This window comes from Papio anubis, chromosome 5 (genome assembly GCF_008728515.1).
Source record: "Papio anubis isolate 15944 chromosome 5, Panubis1.0, whole genome shotgun sequence".
Lineage (NCBI taxonomy): Eukaryota > Metazoa > Chordata > Mammalia > Primates > Cercopithecidae > Papio > Papio anubis.
This window is the reverse complement of record NC_044980.1, coordinates 57,458,876-57,486,042: the sequence shown is the minus strand read 5'-3', so window position 1 is coordinate 57,486,042 and position 27,167 is coordinate 57,458,876. Positions and strand designations below refer to the sequence as shown.

Sequence of the window (27,167 nt, the reverse complement as noted above, 5' to 3'; positions counted from 1 at the left end):
AAGACAATAGCTTTATTCTTCCATATTTCCCAGTTATGTTGATTCCAGCAGGTTGTCTACATGCTAAAAGCAAACAATTTTAGCAGCAGTTTGTGTAGCAGCAGTTTGTGTGGCAGCACAAACAGTACCCAGAATAGGTTCAACTACAGATCTTGGCACCTATCTTGTTAACTAGCCATGTCTTGAAGTGGAACATCATGGAAGACTTTGGTTGCCAAAGATGAAGTATTTGGATTTTATTGTTCACAAATGCAATGTACTGTGACTAATGTGACACCAAACACTAAAATCCAAATAACAGTCTAGAGATGGTGAAGCCCAATTCAAAGTGATTAGTTACTGCAACAACTTGTTGGAGATCAAAATATATAGATATTAAATTCTCCGTATCTCTTAATAGGAACTGGTTGAATAAATTAAGGCACATTCATATACCAAAACACAAAGCAGCCATTAAATTCATGCAAAACATCACAGAAATCAATATTCCACCTTATCATAAAACTTGACACTGTTGGCCGGGCGCGGTGGCTCAAGCCTGTAATGCCAGCACTTTGGGAGGCCGAGACGGGCGGATCACGAGGTCAGGAGATCAAGACCATCCTGGCTAACACAGTGAAACCCCGTCTCTACTAAAAATACAAAAACTTAGCCAGGCGAGGTGGCAGGCGCCTGTAGTCCCAGCTACTCGGGAGGCTGAGGCAGGAGAATGGCGTGAACCCGGGAGGTGGAGCTTGCAGTGAGCTGAGATCCGGCCACTGCACTCCAGCCTGGGTGACAGAGCGAGACTCCGTCTCAAAAAAAAAAAACTTGACACTGTTTCCTCCAGTGGTCATTTAACACCAGTGTCATGAACTGCTGAAAGCATAAAGTCTCACACGCTATACACCTTGCTTGCTCAGTAAGCAAGAGGAGTTTGCTGCTGTCGCTGGCATTCCCAGTTTAATTCTCCACCAGTCCTAGGAAGTACATGACATTTGATGTCCTGCTAAGTATGACCAGTGTGCTTCTGCTCTATCTGCCAAGGGTCTTGCACCATCTTAATTGCACAGAGTGATACTCACATCTCACCCCAACTAGTTCTCTTTTCTTGTCTTATTCTGTTGCATAGCTCCTGAAGCAGAAATCATTCTTTGACAATGATGCTATATAACATGGTTAGAAATGTGACACTTTGTGGATCATATAAGCCTGAGTTTGAATCCAAGTTCCACCCCTGACTACTCATAGGATCTTGGGCAAAGTATTGAATCTTTCTGTGACTTAATTTTCTCATCTTTAAAGTAGAACTGATAGGTACATTACACATGGTTTAATGGATTAAATGAGATAATGTAGGATGACTGTGAAGTATTAGCACAGTGCCTGGCAAATAATAAGTGCTCAGCAAATAATAGGTTTTAATTCTAGAGTTTCTGAACCTTCTTCATTACCTGCTTTTGCCACCTTTTCAACGTATCTGCAAAGATCAAAAATGTTCAAACCATTATATTGATACAGTAAAAGAATCTTAGTCACAGCACATGTTAATCTAGATGGAATTTTATTAGACACTCAGAGAAGGTCTGAATTTCTTTACAATAAAGAAAAATCTGAGTCTAATGCTTATGTATTTGTGCAGTGGAGTGGGGGGCATATAACAGTAACATAGTCACTTTGTGCCGAGTTTGGTTAAAATTCAAAAACCTTAAAAACTAACATAAAATACACATGAGATTGCATCTGGGAAAATTGAATCAAATTAGTTTTCAACTTTCTGTGCTTGCAGGGACAGGAAACTGAATAAATAAAATCCATAGATCACACAAACAAAAGGAAATCTACTTTAAAACAAGTTAGACCTCTTCTAATAACAGATGCTGGAGAGGATGTGGAGAAATAGGGATGCTTTTACACTGTTGGTGGGAATGTAAATTAATTCAGCCATTGTGCAGGACAGTGTGGTGATTCCTCAAGGATCTAGAGCTAAAAATACCATTTGACCCAGCAATCTCATTGCTGGGTATATACCCAGAGGATTATAAATCATTCTACTTTAAAGACACATGTAGACGTATGTTTACTGCAGCACTATTCCCAATAGCAAAGACTCGGAACCAACCCAAATGCCCATCAATGATAGACTGGATAAAGAAAATGTGGCACATATATACCATGGAATACTATGCAGCCATAAAAATGGATGAGTTCATGTCCTTTGCAGGGACATGGATGAAGCTGGAAACCATCATTCTCAGCAAACTAACACAGGAACAGAAAACCAAACACCACATGTTCTCACTCATAAGTGGGAGATGAGCAATGAGAATATATGGACATAGGGAGGGGAATATCACACACTGGGGCCTGTCACAGGGTGGAGGGCTAGGGGAGGCATGGCATTAGAAGAAATACCTAATGTAGATGGGTGCAGCAAACTACCACGGCACGGCACGCGTATACCTATGTAACAAACCTGCACGTTCTGCACATATATCCCAGAACTTAAAGTATAATTTTTAAAAAAAAAAAAAAGTCCACCCTCTTCTAAAGTCTTCTGGCTGGGAAGTTTGCAAATGTTACTGATTTCAGTTTCATCTGCAACAGTTTCAGTTGATTTTCAGTTTCAGTTTCATTGCAAATGTTACTGATTTCAGCTGAAAATGAAATTCACCAAGAAGAGGCAAGCAGGAAAGAAGCAAAGAAATAATAATAAAGATACTAAACAATGTACAACTAACTACTGGAGAGTGGGCAATGCCACGGTGCTCAGTGGTCAGCCCCTAATTATAAGGAAGTCTCCCTCATTTCAGATAGTCCTGCAAGAAGAGGGCAGTCCCAAAATAGCCCACATTAAGCAGCCTGAAAACCCACAGGCTCCCCAGCTTTGCTCAGACTTCCTGGCTTCAGGAAAAGAACCATCTACAGTCTGAGTAAGTGATGTTGGCCTTACCCCACCCACTCACTCCTCCTTCACATGTACCTCCAAAAAAGTAAAAAGCAAGCCCATGTCACAATTGGCAGTCATGAGCTGAATCCACCTGATAGATGGGTTTTGTTTGGCTTGCAGAGTTTAAAAGGGAAAAAAAATTTTTTTTTTGGTTGCCAACACTTAGAATGGAGAGATTCCACATAAAATCCAGATCTCTGGCTCCTCTTAAAATTTTAAAAGATTTTGCAACACCAGGCCCGCATGCCCAGTGGGAATAGGTAAGGGAACCCTTTTTTAAATGGAGTGTACATTCTCCAATTTTCCATTGTCCCCACCACTCCCTGTTCTGACACCCAGCCCCCCACACTCATTGACATTAGCTGCCTGGCACTGGTCGATATGTGAGTGCCCAGAGTCCGCTGGTCATTAAGAACAGCAAGCCAGATGTGCCAAACGTCAATAGCAACCAATATGTCTATTAACTAAAACCAAAAACGTAATAGCAGAGAATCTGGTCATTTACTGGGGAAAAAAAAAAAAAAAAAAAACCTGGGTTGGCTATTAAAATATATGTTTCTTTCCTAGGACTACTACTGTGTGAAATTAGGCAAGTTAACTAATCTTTCCTAAATTTCAGTGTCCTGAAAGTAAGAAGTGGGGATGATAATATCAGTGTCATAGCATATGTTATGGAAGATAATTTGTGTTAAAGTCCTTTATAAAGTAGAATAACTTAAATACAGATTATGATACTAAATTACTCTAAGCAATAGCTGACACAAGAATAAATGACAGTTATACTATAGATGTTTAATGCTACCACACACACACATAAAAATCTAATTCATTGACCTGCTAATGATTTCATGTTATTCTCCATACTTCGTAAATTCAAAATGCATGCACTTAAATGCTAGAGCCACAATTTAAAATTCTTTGTTAGCAAGAGAAAGAAAACTTAAAAGAAAAAAGGAAAAAATAATGCCTTTGTACCTCATTATTCTTAGGATTAATTAGAATTTGGTCATAGATTCTGGTTTTCTAAAAGTTCATGGTATACCAGAGGAGCTTAATTGAGGATTTGGAGAAGGTACCAGTCATTCACTGCACATCTGCCTAGAACTTCATTAAGCAATGTCTGGACCTGATTGTACCCATAAAATTTCTGTGCCCAAATGAATTTCAAATAAAGCTTCCTAAAGGGACGAGAGTCTATTAAATCCCTTCCTCCTGAAACTGCAGGCAGTATTTAGGAGACGAGATGACACTGACTGAGCACTTCATATCAGGCTCACTTAATAAACCAAATAATTTCAAACCTCGGGACACAAATAACATCAGCAGAGGCAAAGCGATGGCCAGAACGGGAAGCTGCAATTCTGAAACAAGCAAAATTTCTCACCATTTCCCTTCACCAGGCCAACAGTCACAGAGCTGGACAAAGGGAATTTGTCTTAGTAAGTGATGCATGAACTGCCTCAATCTTGGTGCCTGCTGCACAGAAAACCACTGTAAACCTCCAAGAAACTGCGATGTCGTCCAATGCTGTCCCTAACAAATGATAGGGACCCTGACCCGGGCACAGTCTGCCCGTCTCCCTCAAAATAAAAGAAGAAGTGATCTTCTTTGAGAATATGAACCAAAAAAATACCCAACATAAAGGGTATTACTTTGTCTTTCTCATAACATTTAGCTGCAATAAATAAATAAATAAATAAATAAGGGATTTGTGTGTATGTCTATCTCTTCCAGCTGTAGGGCCCGGTGCTACTGTATAGTGACCACCCGATTCATATTTCTTAAGTTGTGCTAAATTGTCTTCATTCTCCATTTTCTGACTTAGCAGCACAAAAGACCTAAAAATCTCCAAGCACTTTATTTATCTGGGACCTCCTCTTTTGGGCCACAGAATGCATTATGGTACTGTGCTCACCACGACTGGGCAAAATGATAAAACTTTGAAATATAAGACTTAGGTCAAACTGTGCACAGTGGAATATCTCCTGGATTCTGTAAAGGCAGACTGATAATGCAATCATGGTACACCACCACTGATACTGCTCAGCCCTTAAAATTAAGGCTCTGAATGGGAGGAGTGGGATTCTCCAGCTCCGCTCCGCTCCTGCGCTCCCATCGCTTCACCGCTAGGGAGCAGCCTAACCAGCGTTCCCACAGGGTCAGAGCTGAAACTGCACACTGGAGAGCTAAACAGACCAAGCGTTCAGTTTCTGCCTCAGGCACTCACTGACAGTGCAAATTCAGTAACTTCAAATCCCTGTGCTTTGGTTTTGTCATCTGTAAAATGGGATAATAGCTCTTACCATAGGACCTCTGCGAAGATTAAATGTATATAAAGGGCTTGGCACCCAGCCTGGCACACAGTAGTGGGGTAATAGATGCCACCACCCTCGTGTAGGGAGAAGAGATGTGCAGTGACCCCGAGTGAGCTTGAAGATGATGATGTGATCAAGCTTGGAGTGGGCTTCCAGGCACCCTGCTCTCACCCCGGGCTCTGGCGCCCAGGCAACACTTCTCAAGCCTTTCTATCGGAACCACCCCTAACTGTAAAGAGCGTGAACATACGCCCTAGGACCTGTTGGAAGCTTCCAAATTCATTCTTGTTTTGTGTTAAACCCTCATGTCTTTTTAATTTGCTCCCAAGCAAATTTGTCTTGGTTTTAATGTCAAAACAATATTCCTCCCCTTCCATCTCTGAGAAATACGAACCTTTAGGGAGGCGTGCTATAATCATATGGTGACTTTGCTCACCCGTCGGCACCTTCCCCACACACTTGAGGATACATGTGCCTCAATGTGCTACCACGTGGGACTGCCCTTCCATTAGCATAAGTGAGAGTGTGGGTCCACCTTTGGATATTGTAGCGTCTCATGAATTTTTTTTTTTTTTTGAGTTGGAGTTTCACTCTCATTGTTCAGGCTAGAGTGTAATGGCATGATCTCGGCTCACTGTAACATCCACCTCCCGGGTTCAAGCGATTCCCCTGCCTCAACCTCCCAAGTAGCTGGGATTACAAGGCGTGCACCACCGCCCCCGGCTAATTTTGTATTTTTAGCAGAGATGGGGTTTCACCATGGTGGTCAGACCGGTCTCAAACTCCTGACCTCAGTTCACCTGCCAGCCTCGGCCTCCCAAAGTGCTGGGATTACAGGTGTGAGCCACCGTGCCTGGCCAACATCTCATGATTAATAAAACCCCAAGGCCCTGAAAAACTAAAGGATTTTCTCCCAATCACAATGTGGGAGGAGATAGGCTGAAACAGGGACCAGCTCTCTGAGGTCAGCCTACTTCCATCTCTGGTCATAAACATCATAAAAACAGAACACAACACATTCGTGAACAAAGTTAGACCAACCATAATGCCAAAGTGATCTTAACAGAATCACCCTAAGGGAATGTTGTTAAGGCATCCCTTAATGTCATAACATTTGAGAGAAGTGCCTGCTGTTTACCAAACACAGGTGAATAAATAAAGGAAATAAACAAATGTACTTCATTGGCTCCGTTTGGGAAGAAGGATGAAGAATTTGCATTTGAAATCCTCATAAAAGTCACATTAGCCAAAGTTGTATTTCCATAAGACACAGTATTTGCAGATTGAGATTGGGTCATCTGCACTGACCCTATGTGGCTGTTTCTGACCAAAAACGGATGCAGATTCCGACTAGTTCATAGCCCTTAGACAGGAGTAGCTATTGGTAAGCATTGCAACAGCTGTAAGGAAATTAGACTTTCTTAATACTCAATATCCATAATGACAATACTACATGTACATATTTTGGAAAAAAGAATATATACACTTACAATGAGACAGCTTCAAAATATTTTGCTTAGGAGAGGTATAATGTAAGTTATAAAATAATATCTAAATTCAAATAAGCACTAATATTAAAAGGTAACTACTCTTTTAACTAAAATATTAAGGTGACTCTTAAATCGAACTTTAAATGATATCCATGATACGTAAATCTTTAAAAAAAAAAAAAAAAATGGTATTTTCGTGCCTTGCCACAGTAGAGAGGATCAGATACTTACCTCTAGGGGGAGCTCAAGGCTTTGTCTCTACTCAATCTTTTCTGCTTTCCCGGTGTTCCATGACAGAGCCCTTGGGACCTCTCCACTTGGGAAAAGATGCTCCACCCCATCCCTCTCATCCTTAAAAAATTGCAAAAATCTGGGGTGGGAGGAGGTGCTCAGGAGAAAAAGAAAGTCTGGGAAAACTAATGGGCCAATCTCAGGCCACCAGGTGGTTATTTTTCCCTTTGGGGATAAAGCCTAACCATTATAAATCCAGTGTTTGCCTGGAGGATCCCCTTAGCGAATCCCTCAAACTACCAGTGGCAGCAGTATGAAACTGGACACTCATGCCCCATCACCCTTGGCTTCTTAGGATTACTGACTAGTACTCTCAGCACTTGTGGCTGTATAAGTACTGCTATAATTTATACCAGCATTTCCCAAAACGGACTTTCAAAGAACACCAGTTTGACTGTAAGTTAGCAAATGTTACGTAAATAAAGGGTTGCCTGTCAAAGAAGTTTAGAAAACACTGGGTTAAACTAAGTTCAAACGTGTTCCTTTGTGCAGGACTTCTCACAGCCTGCAATGCATGATGACTCTCCAAAAGAAGGGACAAGCTGAAAGTGTTTCTCAAGTTTACATGATCACAGGTCTCTCTTTTAAGGGCTTCCTCTTAGGCTTGTTGTTAGAACACTCCCTCAGACATTTTGTTCAAGATTGCTGAGGTTGTGGTTGAGAAAAGCAGCACAGATTTGGTTGTTGTTGTTTCTTTTTTTAAAAAGAAAAAACAACTCAGCCGAGTATATTTCAAACAAAAAGGGAGAGTCTGGTCTGAATTATCTGGACATCTGCTTCAATTAGCCATTCTAATTTACATGCACAATGAAAGTTTTGGGGTCCCACCTCCCTGCCATCACCTAATATTGTCTATGCTAGGGAACTCATTAGGCCAACAGCATACAAAAATTTGGATTTATACTCAAAAAATGACTATTTACATCACAAAATGAGATCCCCCATAAAACTCCTTAAATCACAGATTCTCCCACCATATTTAAAAAATGATTGTACAAAATAACAGTTAAGTTTACCCACTTACACATTCTCAACAAAACTCCTGGCTCACAGAGAGATGCAGTTGCATGAGGCATTACATAGTGACCATTGCTTTAAACACACACAGATGTAAACCACTTCTTTTTCAAATTGTTTCATATGAGCTTTTTTCAATAGAACACAAATGATTTTTTTTATTATTCTGCCTCACTGCTTTTCTACCACATCTAGGCAAGTATGATCTGCATAAAAAATTGCCAGTCATGCCATTGTGCTACCCAGGTAAGGTATGTTAAGGCCATGTTTCTACTACTAGTCACCATGCTCATGAGATGGGGTCGCTGGGTGGTGAATACAGTGGTCCTGGGGGAGGTGGATCAGGATCACTGACAGGCCTTTTTGAACTCTAGTTCTCAGGCAACTGCCGTCAGATTCTCCCCTCAGGTGAGAGCCACTGCTCCATGGTGTTAAAATGACAGAAAAAAGTTGTATCCCAAAGAAATATTAGAGCAGGAAAATTATTACAAATCAGAAATATAGGACTATAGTTTCCAAAGTGGAGTTATGTGCCCCAGAAAATATGTTCTAAAATAACATAATTTCTGTTTATACTTTTATCTCAAAAATTAGAAATTAGACTTTCTTAATAGTTAATATACAGAATAACAATACTATTTGTATATGATTTGAAGAAAAAATGAATATGCACACATTTTATAGAGAGACATTTTCAAACCATTTTGCTAATGAGAAGCACAATTTAAAAGTTGAGAAACCAATGGTATAGAGAAAATTATGCCTCTGCAAGCATATTTCAAGTTAATTAGACAATAACTTAGACAGATATGAGCCTGCAGTCCAGTAATGGTCTCCCATTGTCAAACAAATGCCAAGATAAAACTAAACTTATTTCTGAAATGGTTCCATGTTATTATAACAGCAAATTTCACATTTTACTAACACTGTCACTTGAGTAGCAAATAATAAACTTTGGAACTTGGACAGCAAATAGAGAAGGAAAAAAACAAAATTAAAATTAGGCTGTTAAACCCATTGGGTTCACGATCTGGGTTCTCTGCTCAAAAATATCAGCAACTTGTAAATTTTGGGCAGTATTTTTCAATCAACAAATATTAATAAAGAGCTGCCTCAACATATTCACTTTTTAAATTTAAAAAGCAACCTGAATATTTTGTTATTTTTGAGTGGGAATGAAGCTTGTGAAGTTTATAAGCATATTCAATCGAATTTATTACTGATTAAAAGACATACATAATTAGTTTGAGTAAAAAGTTTGAGTCTTCTTCCAAGACTATAGGGCAGTGTTTACTCAATGCAGAATCTTCCAAGTTTACTCAAACTGTTGGCACAGTTACCTGGAAAAACATTTTTCCATGAGATAAATTTTATTTTCCTTGGGAGGGTAAAATCAAAAGCAAAATTCAGGCTTCTAAGATTAATTATATGCAAGTGGAATGAGTTAATATAAATATGTTCCAATAGTCACATGCCTTTCAGATAAAAAGAAACATACATGTTCACATAAAAGACTGATATAAAAACTATATACAAAATATTTTTGCCTTTCTGTTAAAGCCTACTCGTCAACTGGTAACATTCGTAGTATACTTCTGGAGATAAATTGAAGGCCTAGAGATTTGTCAATACCTTCACACTCCATAACATGTTCTAATTCTAGGAAAATCTTATAAGGACTAAGTTCTTATAAAAGCATTTTGTATTATTAATCATTATACAATTCCACTCCCCTTCACTCTAATATTGTTGCTTATTACAAAAATTAATCAGAGCCATTTAATCATATTATAGAAAATGATCTCTGCTTTTTCCTTGTATTCACCTAAAAGGTCCTGCCATAAGCAGATCAGGATCTGAATCTTCCATAATAGAAGTAATAACAAAAGAACCTCAGTAAAGCATTATACCAGGTACCCTGGTCTATTAATACTACAGGGGAGTAATCCACAGGCACCACTGACACCAGCACCATGAAGAGTCACCTGGGACTGAATGATTTCTAGGACTTTTCAGCCCCAGTATTGAAGATGACTTCCACCCAGTACTTTGAAATCAAATCTCAGAGGCAGAAACCACCGATTACCATGTGCTGCATTGCATTGTTTTGTTCCTGCTGGATTAAAGTTATAAATTAATTGTTAGTCGACGTCTCCATTTTTAATCATGATAATCTCAAGAACTTTACCCCTAACAAACCACTGGGTTAAGGACTAATTACTCAGGTACTGGCAAAGGCAAACAATCCATATCAAAATTAAAAGGACATCCAAATCAGTTATGGGCATATTTCAAACTGTAGTAATAATCCTTGTCCTAGTTTCGCCTATCTGGCAGATGCCAGGTATATGTCTCCAGAGTCTGAAACGCTGCGGGGTAGTCATTGGCATACCAGATGATGCAACGGGTCATTCTGCAACTAAAGAAACATGAGGGACTAACTCCAGTTCAAGTGCAGATGACATTCTCTGAGCAACCTTCTAATCAACAGACTCCAGACAACAGCGCAGATCTGATTGATCATGTCCCAGAGACAATGGTATCCTCCTTCAGTTTAGACTGAAGAATGACCAGAAGACCGTAACCAAAAATTGAAACAGAACTCACAGCTTGCAAAACTGGACCAAATTGTGGCATCAATAAAACAATCTAAGCTCAGATTCTTTAACAGCAGTTTGCTCGGGCCCTATCTTCCAAGATAAGACACAGGCTCACCTAGATCACAAATTCTACTAGTCCCCATCAAGACTATTCTGTGACTAACTCTAGTCCTCAAAACTCTAGATTTACCCTTCTCTAACTTCCCTTTGGAAACACCTAGGTTCATCCATGGTGTGCATGCTTCCCTGCTGAGGCAAACTATTAAATTTAACCCTTTTATTTTTACTGTAGCTGTGTTTCTGATGGTCTTTGGTCAGGGGGTCTTAGCAAAGGCCATAAAGTCACCTTGAAGCATGCTGAGTCTTGATAAAGAGGGTTTGTGGGTAAGGTGTATTTTTTAAACAAAGGAGAAGAAAGAGAGGGGATCCAAAAAATTGAAAATAGAAAGAAAACGGGGCTTCTTCATCAATATCAAATTCCTAGGCCCTGCAACTTCCTCATCTATGCTGTTTCCAGTGAATAGAGAAACCATAATAAGGCTCTTTGTAAAATAATTTGATGCCTAGTCTAGTTGCTATATAAATATCATTGAAAACAAAAGTAGCAAAACATTTTCATACATATAGATATATAGTAACTTAGAAGTTTATAGCTTATAAGTTTGTAACTTATTACCTATAATACTGGTGCTGTTCTCATTTTAAAGGCAGTCTCAGAGGATCTAGGTACCTAAGTTAGCATCATGCAGCTTTAAATAGTGCAACCAGAACACAAACTCAATTACTAACCACCATGATAAACTCCTTTCCATGTTTTTTCATATTTTATAAAATAAGAATCTGCATCACCTTTTGCATAATAAAAAAAAATTGGAGACAAGTTATTGTTCTAGAGGAAACAAAGTTCACTTTTAAAAAAATGTAGATTGGGCACCATGGCATGTCCCTGTAGTCCCAACTACTAGGGAGCCTGAGGCAGGAGAATCACTTGAACCCGGGAGTTCCTTAAAGCTAGGAGTTCGAGGCCAGCCTAGGCAACATCAAAAGACCCTATCCTCTAAGAAAGAAAAACTTAAATAAAAATAAATAAATAATAAAATAAATGTTGTGAACAAAAAACAATCTTTTTAATCATCATTTTCAGAGACCATAGCCTTTATGCAGTCAGAAGTAATCTTCATCACACACCATAACCAAAAGTTTTACTTAGTTAACAAATACTCAGTAAAGTAGTCCCCGGCAACCACCACCTATCTATAGTTTCATTTTCTGTGGTTTCAGTTATGCATGGTCAACCAAGGTCCAAAAATATTAAATGGAAAATTCCAGAAGTAATGCACAAGATTTTAATTCAACAACATTCAGCTCCATCCTGCTTTGGAGATGAATTATCCCTCGTCCAGTGTATCCATGCTGTAGACCCTACCCACCTATTAGGCACTTAGAAGCCATCTCAGTTATCGGATCACTGCTGCAACATTGCAGTGCAATAGAAGTTCAGGGTTCAAGTCACCCTTATTTTGCTTTTATTACAGTATGTTGTTATAATTGTTCTACTTTCTTATTGTTAATCTCATACTCTGCCTAATTTATAAATTAAACTTTATCATAGCTATGTATGTATATGAAAAAACTTAGTATATATAGGGTTGGTACTATCCACAGTTTCAGGCATCCACTGAGGGTCTTGGTAACGCATCCCCACAGATAAGGGGGAACGGCTGTAATACTACCAAAGTTTTCAACCTCACCTCACTATGAGGTCAAACACAGTCAAATGCTTTACAAAGGCACCAGTCATGCTATCATCTGAGTGGAATAATCACCTTTGAAACGGTCAGCAGGATTTGAAATGTAGTCATGGCCCAGGTAAAAGCAATGGCCCATGGAGAAACTTAGAGCATTTCATTAAAATGGGCTATTAAGCACATTCATAGTTCATAAAACTTAATGGTCTGTCTGCCATGATTTATTTTTAAGTCAGCCAGAGGCTGTTAGGAAACCAAAACATGACCAAATATCATCAACTACTCTGTCAAACTTAATGTGAGAATTTAAAGTCTCACCACAAACTTAACAAATGAACTAACTTCTCCCAGCATGAGCTGAACATCTCCACTTGAATAAATTAAAATGCTTCCTGACCTACCAGGACTTTCTGTGTACTAAAAGGATATATTCTTTCCAGAGTACTAGTTTAGATATGTCGTGACAGAGTCAGAGGGACTCATTAACGTTACCCACACAAAAGACTCAAATGAAGAGAAGACACAAGATGGCATTCCCTGAAAATCAGGACACTCTTTTTACTGGTAAGAAGAGGTTTAAAAAAGAATATTAATAGAAAATAGTTCCCTACGACAGAGGTTAAGTGTGAAGGTCTAAATTTGACAACATCTGTCTTAGTCCATTTTGGATTGCTATAAAGGAATACCTAGGGCTGGGTATAAAGAAAAGAGATTTATTTGTCTTACAGTTCTACAGGTTGTGCAAGGAGCATGGTACCAACATCTGCTTCTGTTGAGGGTCTTGGGGAGCTTCCACTCACAGTGGGAGGGGATGGAAACAGGCATCACATGGTGAGAAAAGAAGCAAAGACTGGGGAGGAGGTGCCAGACCAGGCTCTTTTTAATAACAGCTCCCAGGGGAACTAATAGCACGAGAACTCACTCATTACCCTCCAGGATGGCACTAAGAAGTTGTTTTTATTTTTTGTTTTGTTTTTGTCTTTTAAATACTTTAGGTTCTGGGTTACATGCACAGAACGTGCAGTTTTGTTACATAGGTATACCCGTGCCATGGTGGTTTACTGAACCCATCAAACCGTCACCTACATTAGGTATTTCTCCTACTGTTATCCCTCCCCCAGGCCCCCACCACCCACAGGCCCAGATGTGTAATGATCCCCTCCCTGTGTCCAAGTGTTCTCATTGTTCAACTCTCACTTATGAGTGAGAACATGTGGTGTTTGGTTTTCTGTTCCTGTGATAGTTTGCTGAGAATGATGGTTGTCAGCTTCATCCATTTCCCTGCAAAGGACATGAACTCATCCTTTTTTATGGCTGCATAGTACTCCATGGTGTATATGTGACACATTTTCTTAATCCAGTCTATCACTGATGGACATTTGGGTTGGTTCCAAGTCTTTGCTATTGTAAATAGTGCCACAATAAACATAGATGTGCATGTGTCTTTATCATACAATGATTTAGAATCCTTTGGGTATATGCCCAGTGATGGGATTGCTGGGTCAAATGGTATTTCTAGTTTTAGATCCCTGAGGAATCATCACACTGTCTTCCACAATGGTTGAACTAATTTACCCCCCTACCAACAGTGTAAAAGTTTTCCTATTTTTCCACAACTTCTACAGCATCTGTTGTTTCCTGACTTTTTAATGATCACCATTCTAACTGGTGTGAGATGATATCTCATTGTGGCTTTGATTTGCATTTATCTGATGGCTAGTGATGATGAGTATTTTTTCCTGTGTCTGTTGGCTGTATAAATGTCTTCTTTTGAGAAGTGTCTGTTCATATCCTTTCCCCATTTTTTGATGAGGTTGTTTGCTTTTTTCTTGTAAATTTGTTTAAGTTCTTTGTAGATTCTGGATATTAGCCCTTTGTCAGATGGATAGACTACAAAAATTTTTCTCCCATTCTGTAGGTTGCCTTTTCACTCTGATGATAGTTTCTTTTGCTGTGGCATCAAGAAGTTTTTAAAGGATCCACTTTCATGATCCAAATGCCTCCCACCTGGCCTCTAATGTTGGCCCAACATTAGGGATCAAATTTTAACATGATATATGGAAGGGACAAACATCCAAACCATATCAACTGATAACCAGAAAATGTGCAAATTCAGTGCCATCCTCATAGTTTTTTGCATTTCCATGTAAACTGCTAAGGGGAAATTTCCATTTAAAGTGCTAGCTGTCTGTTAATCAATAAATCATTTTATGCACACCTGCATTTTTTTTTCAAAAATCAGCAGCTAAAGTGTCAAGGGACTCACCTTAATTTCTCTGCAAGACACTCATTCGATCAGCATGTGGCCAAATTGATGACTCTTCATTTTATGTTGGCATTCTTCCACAAATCCACACAATTCTAGAAAATAGAATAGTGAGTAATAAAGATGATCAAAAGAATAGTAAAACAGAAAATAATGTCCTCAATTAACCACAAACTGGGAGCCATTTCAAGGTAAAATTACTATCAAGCATATTATTAGTTGCTTTACATATTATTACCTGTTCTTGATATTGCATTTGATATAGTATGTAAAGCAGGATTAGGTATACAGTAATTAGCAGAGAAATAGAATTGATGAGTAAATATAAGAAAAAAATAAGAATGCAGAATACAAGAATAACTGTGTATCTGTGCTTTGCTAATCCCCACATTTGCTCTATTGGGAAGCATTTCTTTCCTCTGAACTCAAGAAATACTAAGCCTGCCTCAAACAATTCTAATTAAAATCTGTCACATCGTTTCTTTGATATGAAACTTTTAATTCACATCTTTTGATGTCTTGTGTCTATATTCCACTTTCTACCCTTGCTTTGTTACACATTGCCTCGCAATTTTAGTAACTTTATTGCCCTTCTGATTACAAAGGTAATGCATGCATAGTGCAAAAAATATCAGAAAATATGAAAGATTATAAAGAGGAATAAAGGTCATAACCCAGAATTAACCACTGATAATATTTCTGTAGCTTTCCGCCAGACTTCTACTTATTCATGTATTCAAAATGAGGCCATACTACATATACTATTTAATATCTTTTGTTTATTTTTCAAAAACATTTTTGACCTAGTACTATAAAATCAGCCTCTGACTCCCAACAAATCCATGGGGTCAAAACACTTCAGCACAGGTCTAAGAATGTTTTTATTTAGTTTGCAGGTAAATACCCATGAAGGTATCTATACAAGAAGATTTACTGTAGCGTTGTTTGTACCAGTCAAAAACTGGAACTACCGATGGGAGTCTGGTTAAATAAATTATGAGCCACTATACAATGGTATATTAATCAGGATTCTCCAGAGAAACAGAACCAGCAGGATAAATGGATAGATAGACAGATACCTAAGAAGGTTTATTATGAAAATTGGTTCATGCGATTACAGAGGCTGAGAACTCCCATGATCTGCTGTCTGCACACTGGAGAGCCAATGGAATAATTCTGTCCAGGTCTGATGGCCCAAAAACCAGGGGGAGCCACTAGTCTACGTCTCAGTATGAGTCCAGGGGCCTGAGAACCACAAGCACTGATATCTAAGGGCAGGAGAAGGTCCTAGCTCAGAGAGAGCAAATCTTCCACTAGATTTTTGTTCTATTGAGGCCCTCAACTGATTGGATGATCCATTGGTGAGGGCAATCTTAATTCATTCCACTGGAAAAAGCCCTCACAAACACACATAAAAATAATGCTTTATCAGCTATCCAGGTATGGCTTAATCCAGTCAAGTTAACATCTAAAATTAACCATTACACCTCCCGTGGGTCCTACCTCCTAATACCATTATCTTGAGGGTTAGGATTTCAACATTCCAATTTGTGCAGGGCATAAATATTCAGTCCATTGTACTGATAAAGATGCAAAGACTCCTGAGTCAGCAATAAATGACTATGACTCACAGAAATAACAATAGGCAGAATTTCAATATTTTCTTATATTAATTTCCAATCCTGCAGGGCAAAGAGGGCCAGGTGATACCTGCACACGTGCTCTGGGCTGTGTTTAAGGAGAAGAACCCTAACCTTAAAAGAATCAGAATCTTTTATACTGGATAGTAAGCATGCCTGTGCTTTGCTCCGGATGAAAATACTTTCTCTCTATTCCAAGGTTGTTCACTAGGCAAGCATCCTTGTAAAGTTGGTTTGGAGCTAAGGCAGTCAGCACCTCTGCTCTCAAGCCATACATGAATGTGAGAGACTCATGAAGAATCAGCTCTCAGCAGACTATATGTATATATCACTCTTTTTAGTGGCTGCATAATATTAAATTGTATTAATGTTCTATGACACATTTAACTAATGTTTTAAAATAACTTTTAGGTATTTCTAAAGCCACCAATAATATTATTGGACTTGTCCTATTATTTCCTTGAGATTAATCTAGAAGTAGGATTGCTGAGTCAGACTATGTATATGCTTTTTGAAATTTTGTTTAATATGTGCATTACATTGCCCTAAGCTTCTACTTATACAGATCGCCCACACCCCACTTGCATGAATAGTGTTTGGTTCCCACACTTCCACTAATGTGGGATATTAATGATCTGATCTCTTCAAGTTTAACAGGCAAAGTGACATCTTACTTTGTTGTCATTTTCATTTGTTGATTCCTAATAAAACTGATTCTTTGTCTATGTTTATTAACTATGTATCTTTCTTCTTTTATATTTAAATATTGACATCTGTCCATCATGTTTAATGGAGCATTCATGTCTGACTTATTGACTGGTAAGAGTATATATTAAGACAATTATTTCTTTGTTATAGGCTACCTCTTCGCAAGGTACATTCCACTTTGTATTAAGAATTTGTATACAATAGAATATCTAGTTTAATACCCACCCATAGAAAATGTCCTTATTCTTAAGGACAATCTTCTAGCCCCAGAATATTACTCTATCTCTAGGGGAGAAAGTAGTATAATTCCATGGCTACACCACAGGTATAAACCCCTTTATTTCTGTATTTGGGCATCTCTGCCTTCATAGGCCATCAAGGTCTATGCTAAATAGCTTAAAACCTATCCATTTGCAAATGTGGATTTTCACGTAAGTTCCCCTTTCCTTTTCCCCTCAAATTTCACATGATTACACTTGAAACTAATTATAAAAAGCAATGTGGAACACAGAAACAAGACTTAAAAAGCTCTAATAGAAGAGTTTGATCCCAGCCTGTTATAATAGAAGTTTCTCATCTTTGTCATCATTACAATGAAAGTCATTATCCTAGGAGATTAAAAGCCTAATCTCCTAGGCCAAGTAAATACAAAAGGCTGTTAAATCTTAAAGAAGTTACATAATGTGTTAGTCTTGTTAGTGGTCTCCCTAATAGGAGATTACTTTTAATTACCTCTGAAAATCTTGTTCCATGAAAAAATAAATCACCTTTTGCAACTCATAGCCAGAAATTAGAAGAATCTAATATGAAAAAATTTATTCAAATGTTAAGTTTAGAAACAAGTGATTGCAACATTAAAATGAAGCCCTTCAACTTTCCAGCAAAGTACTTCTTCCCTAAAGAAAGAAAAAAAAGCTTTTAGGCAGCTCTATTCCAATAATGTATGAGAAAAAAATTTTGACAAGGGCTTTCTATGAAATAAAGGGCTATGTGTTGATTCAAAACTCAGTGGTACGTGTCATGTCTCAAAATTCTCAAGAAATATTGTTTTACTTATTTCAGTCTGCTGATGTATATTAGGTAGTAGATTACTAAATATAATTATTAGAAATAATTTCAAGATGGGGAAAAAACTAAAATAACTAAAGATATACAGGTTCCTCTAGGACCTGTGTTGGTTTGGGGAAATTAGGGCTGAAATAAAATCCCTTAAGCATTAAGAAACCGGCAGCCTCTGGATGCTCCAAGCTCATGAGGTACAAAAAACACCTTCAGAGCAGAGTTAGAGATGTTCAGGAACCCAAACCTATGCTGAGTCCAAAGAACCCAGCCCTCCTGGTGGCACCAGAAAGTGAGAGGTACTTCTACAGACAGACACTGTCAATAGTCTTCAAATCATAGAATGAAGACTACAGGTAGCCAGAAATTGTATGATTTTTCTTCTTGACATTGCTATTTGGGGCCTATTGAAAACTATATATTTACATACACATATACATATACATAAACATATACATAGATATATGTACACAGAACTTTAAATTTCATCCCTCCCTTCCCTCCCCAGTTCTCCCCTCCCCCACCCACACGCACACAAACTTTTCTCTCAGCTTCTCTATCTTGCTCATGCCAATACTGTAAACATTAAAAAAAGGAAATCAACATGAACTTGAACTAGTACCTTACTACCACCTCCCTTTTATGTATTTATTGAATCCTCACAACACCTATCACATACAGCAGAGAAAATGAACCTCAGGAGGTTAAGTGACTTTTCTGAGGTCACACACTTAGGGAATGGTCTAGCGGACTTTCATTCTCAGAAACTTGTCAGACTGGCTTTTCCTCTGCCTCTTGTGGCGCCTGAGTTCAATTACCTTCTGGAACACATGGAAAGTCTGTTGGCTTTCCTACCCTCCCCAAGGTGGTCATAGAGACCAGACAACCATCTTCTGCCTTTAAGTAGAAGATAAGATATTCTTCTATTTGTGCACCCCCTGCCAGATATGGCAGAAATCCTGAGCCAGGAGACCTCATAAAGAGGGTAAGGTTTTCCATAACTCTGAACAACTGGCCAATTGTAAGATCAAAACTGTCAGCATGTATAGCACCATTGACTCACAGAGTCATGAAATCCCAAACCTGGGTGGTACCAAAAAGCTCACTTGGCTCAACAAAATGATCACTTCTGAGGAGGTAAGAGAGCAAACTTCATGGGTATTTTCTGTTCAGTAATGCACTTCTCTGTGTACATTATATGTAAGAAAAGCATGGCAGGGTCCTTTTTGATTGATGGTGCTTGGGTGAAAATCAACCATGCAGCTATGCCCCATCCTTTGAGACAAAAGCTGAACTATATGGTCAAGAATGATGGGAGTATTCGTGTTGCATAAGTAGTATATGTCAGAATGGAAGCCAAAGATGTTTGGGGAGAAAGAGCTAAGTGCCAGTGCAAGATCCGGGGAGTCCTTTATTAAAGCCACTTCATTATTCACTCTTCAAGTTTCTTTAGAATCATAACTGTGTCACTAGTCTACTTTAAAGATTAGAATATGAAGTATGAACATAATTTTTGTCAATTAGGAGAATAGATTCTAATGAGAAAATGTGTGTCTCAGGTCAATGCTCTTAGAATCTAAGACTAACGCTAGCACTTGTGAGAAGTGGATGAATTAATTTGATCTGTAATTACTGACCCTGCAGAGACTCAAGAAATGGTTAAACAGAGGTAGATCTGTGGTGAAGCTAATGAATCTGAATTTCCAGGCCCCTCACCTGCATGGGCCCCTTTCAAGACCCTTGAAAGTGCCCTCAAAATGTTACCATGATTATATGTTTTTGTAAAAAATGCAAAAGTAAAATACTTTAACTGCATTTGGTTGATTAGGACCCCTGTTTCCTTCCACTTCAACATCTTCTTCATGCAGATGTTGTAGTGGAAAGAAACGGCAGCCTTAATCAACCAATTGCAGTAGGAGAGTGCTAAAGTGGCTGCAGTTATTTTGGGATCCCGCTAAGAGAGAAAGTTGAGTTGGAAATACATTTAAATTTAATGAGATGTACTTATGTGGTTCACAGCCACTTCCACATCCAGCTAAGTTATTGCTAGCTGGTCTGGTAAGAATAGCTTCTAGGAAGAATATTCCTAGAAGCCACTATGTGACTCCCCCAGCACTGGCTCATGAAGATATAGGACAACAGGCTGTATCACAATATAAGTGGTCCTACAGCACCCAGTGTTGGGAGTACGCGAGTGGAGGAGGAATAAGAACTGTAAGAAGCTGAAAGTTCATTTAAGGAACATTTATCCAATCACAAGACCTATAAAGTTACAGTGGCCCTTGAACAACACGGGTTTGAATGGCACAGGTCCACTTATAGATGGATTTTCTTCTGCCTCTGCCACCTGTGATACCTAAAGACCAACCCCTCCTCAACCTCCTCCTCTTCAGCCTATTCATCATGAAGACAAGAAGGATGAAGACCTTTATGATGATCCACTCTCACTTAATGAACAGTAAATATGTTTTCTCTTCCTTGCAATTTTAATAACATTTTCTTTACCTTATTGTAAGAATACAGCATATAATACATATAACCTGCAATATCTGTGTTAAATTGACTGTCTATGTTATTTGTCTAGCTTCAACAGTGGGCTATTAGTAGTTAAGTTTCGGGGGAGTCAAAAATTATACAGATTTTTGACTGTGCAGGGAGTCAGTGTCCCTAACCCCTGAGTTATTCAAGAGTCAACTGTATAAACAGAAGATTAGATTCTCATTGACTACTAGCCAAAAGGAATTTTTCTTATATTGAGTATATTAAGGAATAGACGCAATAATGCAGCACGTGAAACTTTAACACCCCAGAACAGTCTCAAGATGTAGAGTTATTAAAACTATAATATCAACAGGCAATTAAATTTTTAAATCTATGCTAATTTTTTCTGATTTTATGTGTCTAGGGTATTTATCAGATTTTTTTAAGTTGGTACTTTGTTGTGATTTCTTTTTATGATCGAAGTAAATATTGACACTCATGCTTAATTTTGTATTTATAAATGTGAATTCCTTTGCTTAAATAGTGCTCCTAAAATTACAAAAGCCTCAAGCCTCATAAAATCTGGATCCTCCCCCAAAAGATCCTCTCTAGAAGAATCAAGAGTCCGAAAATCCAAGATTCCTGAAGAAGGGAGAAATGTCAGCAGGCCACATTCAGTGTCCCCTACAAACTAAAGGATGCTTCTTGAGATGGGTCTGGTTTTCTTTTTGTTCTGTATATTTCAGCAGTGGACCTCAACCCCAGAGTAAGGGAAGAAATCTATCAGGAATGAAGAGGCTGGGTAGACAGGGGAAACTGAAGCAGAAGGCAAAGAAGGGATGGTTTATGGTATAAATTTTCTCTAAAACTCTCGAAGAAGAAGTAAACACTCAGGGGACTAAGTGCTCACAGCACTGAGGCCAGTTAGTTTCTCAGTTCATGGCTGAGATAACACAAATTATCCCTCTGCCTTCAGGAACAAGACAAATACCATGACCTTGGTACTGAGTTGTGGAGGGGAATAGTAGCCATGGTTTGGGGAGTTCGCCCCATCTAAGACCCTCCTTCTCTGAGAAATACTCTTACGGTCTGTAACATACCATGGGGCTTGGTTAATAAATGCCCCTTTTGGATGAACGTCTTGCTCTCAGGCTCTAACAGGAAGGCACCTTACTCCCAACCTCATGATGTCTAGTTTCTCCCAGTCTAAGCCTTCCTAGTTCAGCCTCCTTATTTACTAAGCCTTTAGTCTTCTTGACTTTCCCTCTTTATTAGTTTTCTGTGGCTGCCATAACAAATTAAAACATCAGCAATGTATTCTCTCACAGTTCTGGAGTCCAGAAGTGAAAAATTCAGGTGTTGGCAAGGCCATACTCTCTCTGAAGGCTCTAGAGGAGAATCCTTCCTTGCCTCTTACAGCTTCTGGTGGCTGTAAGTGTTTCTTGTTCATAGCTAAATAACTCCACTCTCTACCTCCATGTTCACAGGGACTCCTCCTCTCCTCTAAGGACTCTTTTCCCTGAATTTGGAGTTCACACAATAGTCCAGGATGATCCCATCACAAGAATCTTAACTTAATTGCACCTGCAAAGACCCCTTTTCCAACAAAATTACATTCATAGTTTCCAGGGAGTAGGACATGACCATATCTTTTGGAAGCCACCATTGAACCCACTACATCCAAGGAGTTACTTAGGAGAATAGAGCAACCTGAAACTTCACTCAGTTCCTGTTCCTCTATCACCTTCCCATCTTTAAAACGGCACTGTCCAGTAGAACTCTCTGCCGTGATGGAAATGTCCCATGTCTGTGCCATCCAGTGTGGTAGCCACCAGCCACATGTAGCTATGGAGCTCTTGAAATGTGGCTAATGAAACTAAATAACTAAATTTTAATTGTATTTAATTTAATTAATGTAAATGTAAACAGCCAAATGTAGTTAGTGGGCACTACATTAGACAATGCAGTTCTAAAATTCTGATAGTGCTCATTTACTGCCTTCTCTTTCTCTACCGTTTGCCCTTATAAATATATACTCATTTCTTTATTGTCTCTCATGACATTTTAGAAAGCAGCAAGGATAAATACATGCATTCAATCTGCCCTGTGTAACCAAATATCCTTCTCTATTGTCATGGAGCTAGCTCTTATCATCTCATTATGATGAAAACTATGATTTGGGGGATTTTCATTAGCAAGTCCAATATGTGGATTCTTTTTCTGGGTCATTTTGGCTTGGGTCTCAATCTTAGGACAGAAGAGAAATGCAATGGAATCTTGGGAATGTAAAAGGCAGGACCTCTTACTCCATATTCATAATTCTTTTGGAAACCTATGATCAATGAATATGGAAGCCATTAGGCAAGTAGAATGTCAGATTATTGTATTACCCTTGTTGTGTCTACCACATCGTGTGAATGAAGCGTAAGTAGAATGTCAAGTCTGACTCAGGCAATAAAGATTTCACAAAGATTTTATATGTTTTAATATGACAACAATTTTTCCAGGTTTTTCTCTAATTTTCCCAAAATCTTTCCTCTTTTGTCACCATGGAAGAAAGTCAGGCAAAGGAAAAGTTTCTCTTGCCATAGTGTCCAACAGCTGTATCCCTTGTTAGTCAAAACAGGCCATGACCAGCCTGCTCAAGCTCGCTCAAACTTCCAAATCCTAAATTACTAATCATTTATGTTTCTGGTAGGAAATTTTTCATCCTGTTCACATTGGACTATAAGCAAACAGTCCTCTAAACCTTAACATATATGAAAGGAAGAATCAGAGGTGAAGCATACCGAAAATAAAAGCAGCAGTTTGCTTGCAAAGAAGTTGCAAAGGAGTCAAACTTCAGGAGAACTTCCCCATCAAATTAAAACACAATGAGTATATTTACTTTTTAAATTGCCAATGTGACTTAGTTTATACTTAATCTGAGTTCATGGTGGGGGAAAAAACAGCAGTTTTCTCACAGTTTGACATGTGAAAACACAGTTTTCTCACATATGACATAATGTATCTTCAGACATCAGTTTTGCCAAAGTCAGAGATACAGTTGTTTTGTTAAGGAGTCAGTAACTTACAGGAAATACTCAAGGTTTCTTTCACTTTGGAAATTAAACTAGAGAGAACAAACTTGTTATTTTTTGTTTGTCTCGGGGTACAAGGTGGGGTTTTCTTTTAATGCAGACTGTGAGACAGGTAAGTACACTTAGTCATGACAGTGGCAGGGCCATGTCAATTTGACTTCTACAATAGATATTCTAACTCAATTCACTGCTAAAAAATTAGACTAAGGAAGCCATTATGCAGACGATTAAAGCCAACAAGTGATTCATAGTCAGTTTATGTGGATGGGAGCAGGTTTTCCTGTATTCCAGACCTTTTTATGCTAAACCACTGTATCTTATGAAAAACTTATTCCAATATCTTTGTTTAGTGGAATAACGTTAATAGTGACTAAATGGACACAAAATGGCCTTTAATACAGGTTGACAAACTATAACCTATGGACCAAATTTACCCCACCATCTAGTCTTATAAATAAAATTTCAGTGAAACAAAGCCATGTCCATTTATTTACATATTATTATGACTTTTTTTTTTTTTTTTTTTTGCACAACAGAACAAGGCTGAGTAGTTGTGACAAATCATATTGTCTACAAAACTGAAAATATTTACTATCTGGCCCTTTACAGAAAAAGCTTGCCAGCCCTTGATCTATAACTTTGTCTTCAACTTAAGTTCAAATTCATCATTAATTTAGTCTACCAGCAGTCCCCACTTTTGGCACCAGGGACCAAGATCGGTTTCGTGAAAGACAATTCTCCCACGGATAGCAGGGTGTAAGGGATGGTTTTGGGATGAAATTGTCGCACCTCAGATCATCAGGCATTAGTTAGATTTTCATAAGGAGAGCACAAACTAGATCGCTTGCATGCGCAGTTCACGATAGGGTTCACACTCCTGTGAGAATCTAATCTGACAGGAGGCAGAGCTCAGACGGTAATGCTCGCTCTCCTGTCGCTCACTTCCTGCTATCCAGCCTAGTTCCTAACGCCACTGACCGCTACCAGTCCATAGCTCGAGGGCTGCGGACCTCTTTAGTATACAGTTGTCCCTCAGTATCTTCGGGGATTGTTTCTAGGATGACCTACAGACCATAATTCACGCATACCCAAGTCCTGCAGGTGGCCCTGAGAACCCGTGGATATTCAGCCTTCCGTGTGGGCTTTGCATCCTAAGAATACTCCATTTGGATCCGCATTTGTTTGTGGATGAAAAACCCTCCGACCTAGAGGGCCAGCTGTATTGAAAACATCTGAGTGTAAGTGGACCCACACAGTGTAAACTGTTGTTGTTCAAGGATCAACTGTATTCTATGAATATCCAGACGCCCAGCCTTGGACCACTAGCTTATAGGCATTAAGGTCACACAAATGAACATGTGCTAATTCATTTCTGTATCAAAGAAAGAACATGTGTCTTTGAAAAATAACTAAATTTTGTCTTCAAATTTTACCCATGGAAATAAAGGCAATAGAAAACATACTGCGCTAGCTAGATGACTTACGGAAAGTTGACTACCCTAAGCCTCAGTTTCCTCATCTAAAATATGAGGATAATCCATACCTAATAGGGCAAATCAGGATGTCCAATCTTTTGGCTTCCCAGGGCCATATTGGAAGAAGAATTGTCTTGGATCACGCATAAAATACACTATTACTAACAAAAGCTAATGAACAGAAGATTAAAAAATTGAAAAACAAATCATAATGTTTTTAGATGTACGAATTTGTGTTGAGCCACATTCAAAGCCATCCTGGGCTGCATGTGGCCCATGGGCAGTGGGTTGGAAAAGCCTGGGATAAATGATTTGAGAGGATTCAATTCAATCAGGTGAGTAAAATGCTTAGCAAAGTACCTGGCACTCAATGCAAGGTAGCCATTAATAGTAATACCATAATTTCCACAGTTAATTAAAATAGAAAAATAATTACATAGAAAACATGAACTTCCAGGAGACAAAAGGAGTTTTAAAATCACATCTCTTTGTATAAACTCTGACATCTGACAATGAATTCCGTTTTAAAAAGTTAAATGTGCAATTAGGCGTATTGTCACAAAGATTAATCTCAGTGTAAAGGCTTCCTACAACAATAGTATTGTACATGCCAGAACATTTATTAGAAAAGAAACAGACTGGCTTAAAGAACATTAATTGGCAAATAGTACTTGGTAAGAGAGTACATGCTTAGAAAGGCTCCAGTAAATATCTGTTCCTTAAGAAAGTTGACTGGTCCTAAATCAGACGTACTACTCCAATTGGGAAAACAACTGTTAATGGAGCTAAATAATGATAGTTGAGTAACTGGACAATGCTAAACCTGTTGATTTGAAGGAAATATAAATAAACTGTTAATCTGCCTCAAAAATCCTTAACATCCACACCCTGCCAAGAAAAACCTTGACCTTTTCTGAATTGCTTTTGAGCTCTGTTTATGGGATTTTAAATCATCTGACATAAAAACCTTCTCCCTTGGATACTCCCTTGGACAAGAGGATATATCCACTTCCAACAATTTATACTAGCCGTTTATACCACGTCCAATCAAGAAATATGGGGACCCCAGCAAGATAACAATATGGTGTCACTTTACATTAGTATTCCTTAAGCATTTGTTCACTGTTTATTTAATGGTAGAAGTAAGCAATGATTTTCTATTAAAATTTTCTACTCCTTACATTCAAAATGTGAGGTTTATCTTATGCATGAATATTAACTTCTGCTTTTCCCCCAGTGTCTTCTAGGATGTTCTCCTGTGATACATTAAATATAACCACTCATTCTTTGCATGGAGTCTATTTTCCAACTCCTTGCATCTGAGTTGGCCTTGTGGTATGCTTTGACCAATAGAATGAGGCAGAAATGACTTGTGTGACTTGCAAGCATCAGCTTCAAGAGCACCTGCAGCTTCTGTTCCCACCCTCTGGGACACTGACATCTTGTGAACAAGCCCAGCTAGCCACCTTAAGGATGAGAGCCTTCCTGGAGAGGGAAGTCACTAGGAAAGAGTGGCCCTGCCACCCCACCTATTCCGGTCCTCCCAGCTGAGATACTCAACATGTGAATGAGGTGCCAGCCAATATGTCAACTAACCGTAAAAGCATGAGTGAGCCCAGCCAACTTCTAGTGGAGCAGAAATGAGCCAACCCACATGAATACCGCCCAAGTTGACAATTCACTGAATTGCAAGCAAACAAATGGCTGTAATTTTAAGCCACTACGTGTTGGATTGGCTATATAAAAATAGATAACTAAGACACACCCCATTTGACATGGTAGACTAAAATTAAGGCAGCCCAAATTTATTAATTCCCACATAAAAAATGAGAGGATTAGGGTAGACGTGGGACTTGAGAAAGTATCACTAGAAACAGTCACTCATTCTTCACATTGTAGATTTCAACTAACTCCTGATATAACACCTTTGACTCTTTGGATTTCAGTTCCATGCATCTCATCTCTCCCAGAATAACCAAGTAACTGGGAAAGTCTCTTATTCTATCAATGATTACTAACGTGCCAATACGCTGCTAGGGGATAGTACACAACAGTGAACAAACAGGTA

The 27,167-nt window shown here is 38.6% G+C and overlaps 1 long non-coding RNA gene across 1 annotated transcript in view; it reads right to left on the bottom strand.

Moving 5' to 3' along the window:
- Window positions 1–27,167, bottom strand: part of LOC103885136 — a 78,244-nt gene that overhangs the window by 6,700 nt on the left and 44,377 nt on the right. Inside the window, exon 2 of the long non-coding RNA XR_648041.4 lies at window positions 14,657–14,751. This is a non-coding gene — a long non-coding RNA (uncharacterized LOC103885136). The remainder of the gene's footprint in view (window positions 1–14,656; window positions 14,752–27,167) is intronic.